Source organism: Dendrobium catenatum, unplaced genomic scaffold (genome assembly GCF_001605985.2).
Source record: "Dendrobium catenatum unplaced genomic scaffold, ASM160598v2 fragScaff_scaffold_1125, whole genome shotgun sequence".
NCBI lineage: Eukaryota > Viridiplantae > Streptophyta > Magnoliopsida > Asparagales > Orchidaceae > Dendrobium > Dendrobium catenatum.
Window position 1 is genome coordinate 1,101,376 of NW_021319587.1, and position 6,955 is coordinate 1,108,330.

Genomic DNA, 6,955 nt, shown 5'->3' on the forward strand with positions numbered 1-6,955 from the left:
GTCGATATTGTTCGTAGGTAAGAAAATGTAAGATTTATTGAAAATTTACATTAATCCTTTTTTATTTTAATTGCTTTCTTTAGCTTTCTATACTTTGTAATACTAAAAATTAAACAAATATGTTCATTATGTTTTTGGGTATAAAATGTATGCCTTTTTTTTCTTAGCAAATAGAGTCCAAATATTACTCAACCGTTATAATATTTTTCGATCGTAATAGGACTTTCATCTTTTTGTCCCCGTCATCTTCTTGGTCATCATTGATTGCAAATTTTGTATCTTCGACCTTTAGAAAATATTTATAGCGACAATCTCTCTATATATAGTCTTGGAAGGATGGTGATAATTTAGATTTGTGTGTTAGAATTGAAAGCATGCTTCGCACAATGAATCCTAAATCTTGAACTCTTTGGTCATTAGAATTCAATTTACCATGTAATTATAATATCATGGTCATATTTCGATAACCTTTGTCATTAGAATGATGATGATTAAATCACAATAGAATAATCTTTGAAAAGTTAATCTAAATTGTTTAATACAACAGTAATAGCCTTTTTTCTATCATGTGATATAGGCTACATGAATCTTTTTCTCCATTACATCTTATTAAGAGTCAAACTCATTTAAATATAATTTAAAAATATCATTTTTAATACTTTATAAATAAGTCTTTTTTGATCTACTACTATCTTTCTTATCATAAGTCGGATCTAATACATCTACTCTCCTAACAAGGTGCAACAACCTTTTCATGTATATAATTATTTTGCATTTTGTCTCTAAGTTAAAAGCCACTCGTCCACTTGAGCATCCTCATCTCTACACAACTTAATTTAATGCTCTCTTTTAATGGTCAACATTTTACATCAAAAAGCATTCCAGATCTCACCATCATCTTATAAATTTTCTCTTATGTTTAAGGGGTACTTTTCTTTCACACAACATGCTTAATGCTTTCGTCCACTTCAATCATCCAATTTGAATTCTTCTAATAGTATTTCTATTTGTTTCACCATTGATTTGAACAATAAGCACAATATATATAAAACGTGCACTTTTTTTAATGATTTGATCACTTAATCTCACCATTCCATCACTAGATCTATTATTACTAAATTTTACTTTATGTATTCAATTTTAGATCTGCTTAAACTAAAACTTTTAAACTATAAGGTTAACCTTCATAATTCAAGTTTTTCATCAACTACCTCTCTAATCTAATCAACAAGAATAATATCTTTAGCAAACAGTATGCACGAAGGTGCACCCTCATGCAAATGTATAGTAAGAACATCTTGACAAAAGTAAAAATTTATGGGTTTAAAGATGATCCTTGATGTAATTCAACTAAACTAGGAAATAACTTTGTCTAGCCACCTTATGTTTGAACAAAAGCAACAATACTTATATACATATCATTAATGACTTGAATATAAGTATTATTAACTCCGTTCTTTTCTAGAATGCTCCAAAGCACTTCTCTTGAAACTTTATTATTTTCTTTCTCTTAATCAATAAATATCATATGTAGATCATCCTTACTCTTCTTTACTTCTCCATCAAATCTCTGAACAAATATATAGCTTTTATGGTAAACCTACTTGGGATGAATCCAAACTAATTTTGAGAAACATTAGTATCATGTCATAACATATGCTCAATTACTCTCCCTCATAATTTTAATTGAACCAATAATATTCATGCACCAACTTTCAAAAGGCGACGAAGATATAGTTTGTAGCAATTTATTTGATGACTAATTGCGATGCCCAAAATCTAATTTGGAAGAATTATTCGTTTATCTTTTAATGAATAACAACAAACAGAGCATTCCCAAAAATCATATACAATATTCAAGATCTATATAATCATCACATATTTATCATGTCCTTAGTACAAAATAACAGCTAAACTAAAAAGAAATATAACCTGAAGAAATCATGACCTACCTTATTCTCCTAATCTTCTATCCTGACCTGAAATATTTAACCACATATAATGAGTTTAAAAAACCCAGCAGGCCACTAAAACCTATAATTGAATTCAAAACATGACAAAGGAGCAAAATGCTTGTCAATGATAGAAAAATAGCAGTTACATTCATATGATCATTGTATTAGTGCAAAAATAGTAAACTTCACATGCAATAATGCAATAGTAGTAGAATCTATAAATAGTAAAATACTATAGTACAAAAACCAATAATGCAATAAACTAGTACGAGTGTAAAATTTATAAAGCAATGGTCGTATCCTTAATATCAATCAGTACAGAAATTGGATAAAGCATCAAATCAAAATATCAGTAAAGAATGTTGAAGTCAAATCAATTTAATAAAATTATATATGAATGTACACATGCTATTCATTTATTATATATCAGTATTAAATTAATATCTTAATCACAAGCTTAATATATCATGTATGTCATGTGCTCAATATATCACATGCTTAGTATCAATATTTAAATCAATAACAATAACAATCCACTGATAGGAGCAATATAATAATATTTTAATAATAAATATGTGCAGTAATAATAAAATAAGAATAATTCCTCAAGAACATATATTTTAATATTCACACTAAACAAGTAAGAATATTATGGTGGTTTTTAGTATTGTATCAGTAAATTGTTGGCTCAGTAAACAAAGACATCACTCTTTCCTCGTTAGTATAGTAATCATCTCCTTATAACTCTCAATTAGTGTATCACATGAATTAGTAGATGATAATATCAAGCCACAGTATTTAAAGGAAAGTTCATCAGCTCATCATCTTATCAGGTTAATTAGTTTCTAACAAACAGGTCAACCAATCTTTATCAGTCTTTACATACACATTAGTATCACAACACTATAACATTAATCTCAATTAAATATCCACATTCATTTTTAATACATTGTAGTAAATAAAGAATAATTGAGTTTAATTCAAAAAATACCAAAGTGTCATAATGGTATATAACAAAAATCATACTAGGCAAAAATTTATATTTTCAAAATTTAACCAAATTACAATATATTGCATAAAATAATATCTTGAAGCTTTAGTTGAACTAAATCATAATTTTTAGACATCAAAATAAAATTTTAAGTAGGTAAAAATTGATATAATTTTAAAATCACTTAGTAAAAAATCTCAAATAAATAATCTCAATCTCTATAATATAGAAAACATTATGCGGTGAAAGTCTTATCATTATAAAAGTATTCTCAATTTTTTATAATGGAAGTATAAATTTGATCAAAAAATACAAAAAACATATAATTTTTTAAATAAAAAATAAGATAAATGTTCCTTAAAAAGAGATTAACAAATTTCCTCAATGAGCTGACTAACAAAAATTGCTCCACGGCCTTCAAATCCAAGATTTCCTTTTCTCTCTCTTATCTTTTCTCTCTAATTTCTTTCAATGATTCTTTGTTGCCAAAAATGAATATGAAATTTTTTTTAATTTTTTTTTGTGAATTAAGATATTTTGATTAAAATAATAATTAAATATTATATAATTAATTTAATCAAATTCTTTTAGTATAAACATATAAAAAATTTTTGGGGCTTCAAAAATTATAGAAAAATATTCATAAAAATATATATTTTATTTAGAAAATATTGATGAAATCGGTTTGCAAAATGGATACATGATGGTCCCAAATCTCCACTTGTACTTACATGTGCCATTTTCTTTAGGATTTGCATCGGCACCCAAAAATTACAAAAAAAATTGCATAAATAAACTACTATAATAATAACAACATGACGAAGATGATTTATGATTTGAAGTTATAATAAGTCCAAAAAAATTTATTTACTTGGGTCAAAATACAGGTTATTATACTAATGCAAAACTACACCATGTACTTGGCACTAATGACAACAATGTGCAATATTCATGTAGTTTCCAAGCAATGATGACTAATAATACTTTAATATTTTAATTTTTAATTTCACTTTAGTCCTAGATTAATCAACACCACATAATCCAACATGTACCTCAGCTGCCATATTTATGGCTTCATGTGTGTTAAGACAACATAACCACACATCTAATTAAAAGATTGGCGGTTTAAAGTGTCATTGACCAATGCATAAGAGAGAGCCCTTCTCTCAATCTGGTCAGTGACAGATTTCTCTTAAGGATGTTTGCCTTGTTGCAGGTAATCGATGAAGAGATGTCTTTAATATATTATCTCATTATCTACCCTAAGAGCAATCTCACCCTTAGAAGGAAATTTTTATTAATGTACTCTAAATATATAAGAGAAAAGATTAATCCCAAAGTCCTCTTATGATCTTGTACTTCCATAGAGATTTATTCTTCTTTAAGACATGCTAATTACTTTGCGAGTTTTGATAGGGCATCCGCCATAGAATTTCTCTCATGTGGTATCTTATACATAGTTACATTCAGAATCTACTAGAGAAGCTTAACTTTTTTCTTTTAGAGAAGCTTAACTATTTATTAGCAGTTGGAAGGAGTTTAGGTTTCAAGAATTTGTAAATACTAACAACTTGATTAATAACTAGTTATGAGACTCTAAATATCTTGATTTCCTTAATTTTCATAAAGATTGTTAATTCTAAACCAGTTAATAAAGCTTCATATTTGGATTCATTATTCATGCAAGGCTCTAATAAGTGGTTATAATAATGCATTAATCCCTTCTTGGTGATCATTAATAATAACCCAATACATGCCTTCCTTAGAAGAACATCATGTGGTTCTTTATTCCTTTAATAGGGCATAATACCATCAAAATATAACTCTCAAGTAGTGCTCTCCTACTCTTCTAAACTGATAACTTCCTCGTTAGGAAGATCATCATTTAAAGGGGACTTAGTAGAAATATGGTGTATTGATAAAAAGTTAGCCAGAGCTTGACCTTTTATAGCATGTAAATGAACGAATGTGATATCAAACTAAAGGAGAAACATGGACCATCATTCCAAACATCCAAATAATATTGGAACAGTCATAAGATATTAGAGAGGGATAACTCTAGAGATAAGGTTCACCTTATGAGCTAACATGTAGTGCCTTAGTTTCTATATAACAAAAATCAAGTACAAATAATATTTTCTCAATGGGTGGATAATTAATTTTGGCTAGAAGTTATTGATAGATTAAGTAATAGAGTGCATTCTCTTTTTTTTCCTTATTAGTTTGAACTAACAAGACAACAAGATGTAGAGGAGTCATCAGATTTTGTTTTATATTATCAAAGGTTTTTTGACATTTATCATCCCAATAAAAGCATACATCCTTATTATACAAAATAGAAAATGGCTAACAATGGTTGAAAAGATTAAAAATAAACATTTTTAGATTTGATAATCTACCTTGAAAAGATCTTAATTGATTGAGATCTTAGAATATGACATATCTAAGATGACTTTTATTTCTAAAAGATCAATTTATATATCACGATGCCTCACTACAAATCCTAGAAACTTCCTTATAGTTACACCAAATATGTATTTTAGAGGGTTCATTTTTTAAATCATACCGATGCAAACATTAAAAAAAATCCCAAATCATATGAATAATTTCCTCTTTCAAAACTTAATGACTAAATAATCAACATAACACTCCACTCGATTGTGGATAAGTTCTTAAAAAAAATTGAGTCATAACCCATTGCTAGGTTGCATTAGGGTTCTTAAGTCTGAAAGGTATAACCTTATAATATAAAACCTTGATATGTGTTTTGAACAAAAAAAATTTTTTATCTTTAGGGGTCATCTTGATCTGATTATATTCTAATAAGCCAGCCATGAAGGAGAAAATGACATGCAAAGAGAATATCCACCATGAGTTCTGATATGGGTAATAAAAACTCATCTTTGGGATAAAGCCTTGCTCATATCCCTATAATCGATGCATATACAAATTTGACTATTCTTATTTTTAAGTGGGATGATGTAACCAACCAAGAGAGGCATTTTTATTCTCAAATAAGTCCTACATCTATAAGTCAATAACTTGGTTAATTTCTAAGTGCATATATATGGGGCTTATTTTACGGGAATTATGTCAGGTTAGATTTCAAGTTTGTGGACTGCTATTTTTGAAAATAATCATGGCATTTCATTATAACTCCATGAAAAATAATCCTTAAACTCTAAAAGAAATATAAGTCATTTAACTTATCCTCATTTAATAAAAAGCTTATGAAGGTAATTGGACATGAATTTTCTTCACTACCAACTTTGATTTCTCTTAGGTTATTGATAGTTGATTTAATCTTCTATTCAAATTTTAGGGGTACATCCCTAACTTGAAGGTCATTTAAATCACCTAAAATTTATAAATAAAGTTCTTTAAATGCTTTAATATTCATTGCAAAGAGACAATTAGACTCCAATTACTAGTAACAACCAAACAGTATTCATCATCATCCACTGGGCCAATAATGCCATATCTAATTCCTGTTCTTGATTTTGGCTTAATATATTGTGTATTCCATAAATTTTTGAAACATTGAAATTCACCTTTGGTCCAAGAGGATGGAGTAAAACTTGTTTAATTAGTGTTTTAATACAAAGAGGATATCGATCAAAGAGGAGTTCCACTATTTCATTCATAAAAGGATCTTCAAGGTTTACATCATTTTTTAAAATTTTTATTAGTGGAAAGAAGAAACTTACCAGGTTTACAATCAATGTTTAGAATAGGTGTCAACTTAACTATCGTTCTGTCTATACTGTTCTAAGACAACAAGATTAAAGATATTGTTTTCACATATTCTTTAAGATTTCAAAAAATAGACATATTTGAGACATCCTCAACATTTACCTGAACCTTGTCTTTACCAGTGTCTACTTCTAAAGTGATTTCAAAGATTGGCCTTTCATTTATATTGACATTTGTACATTCTCCTATCTAATTGATTTTTTTAATACACATGATTCATCATCTAAACTAGATTCTAAATCAGTGTCTATTATAT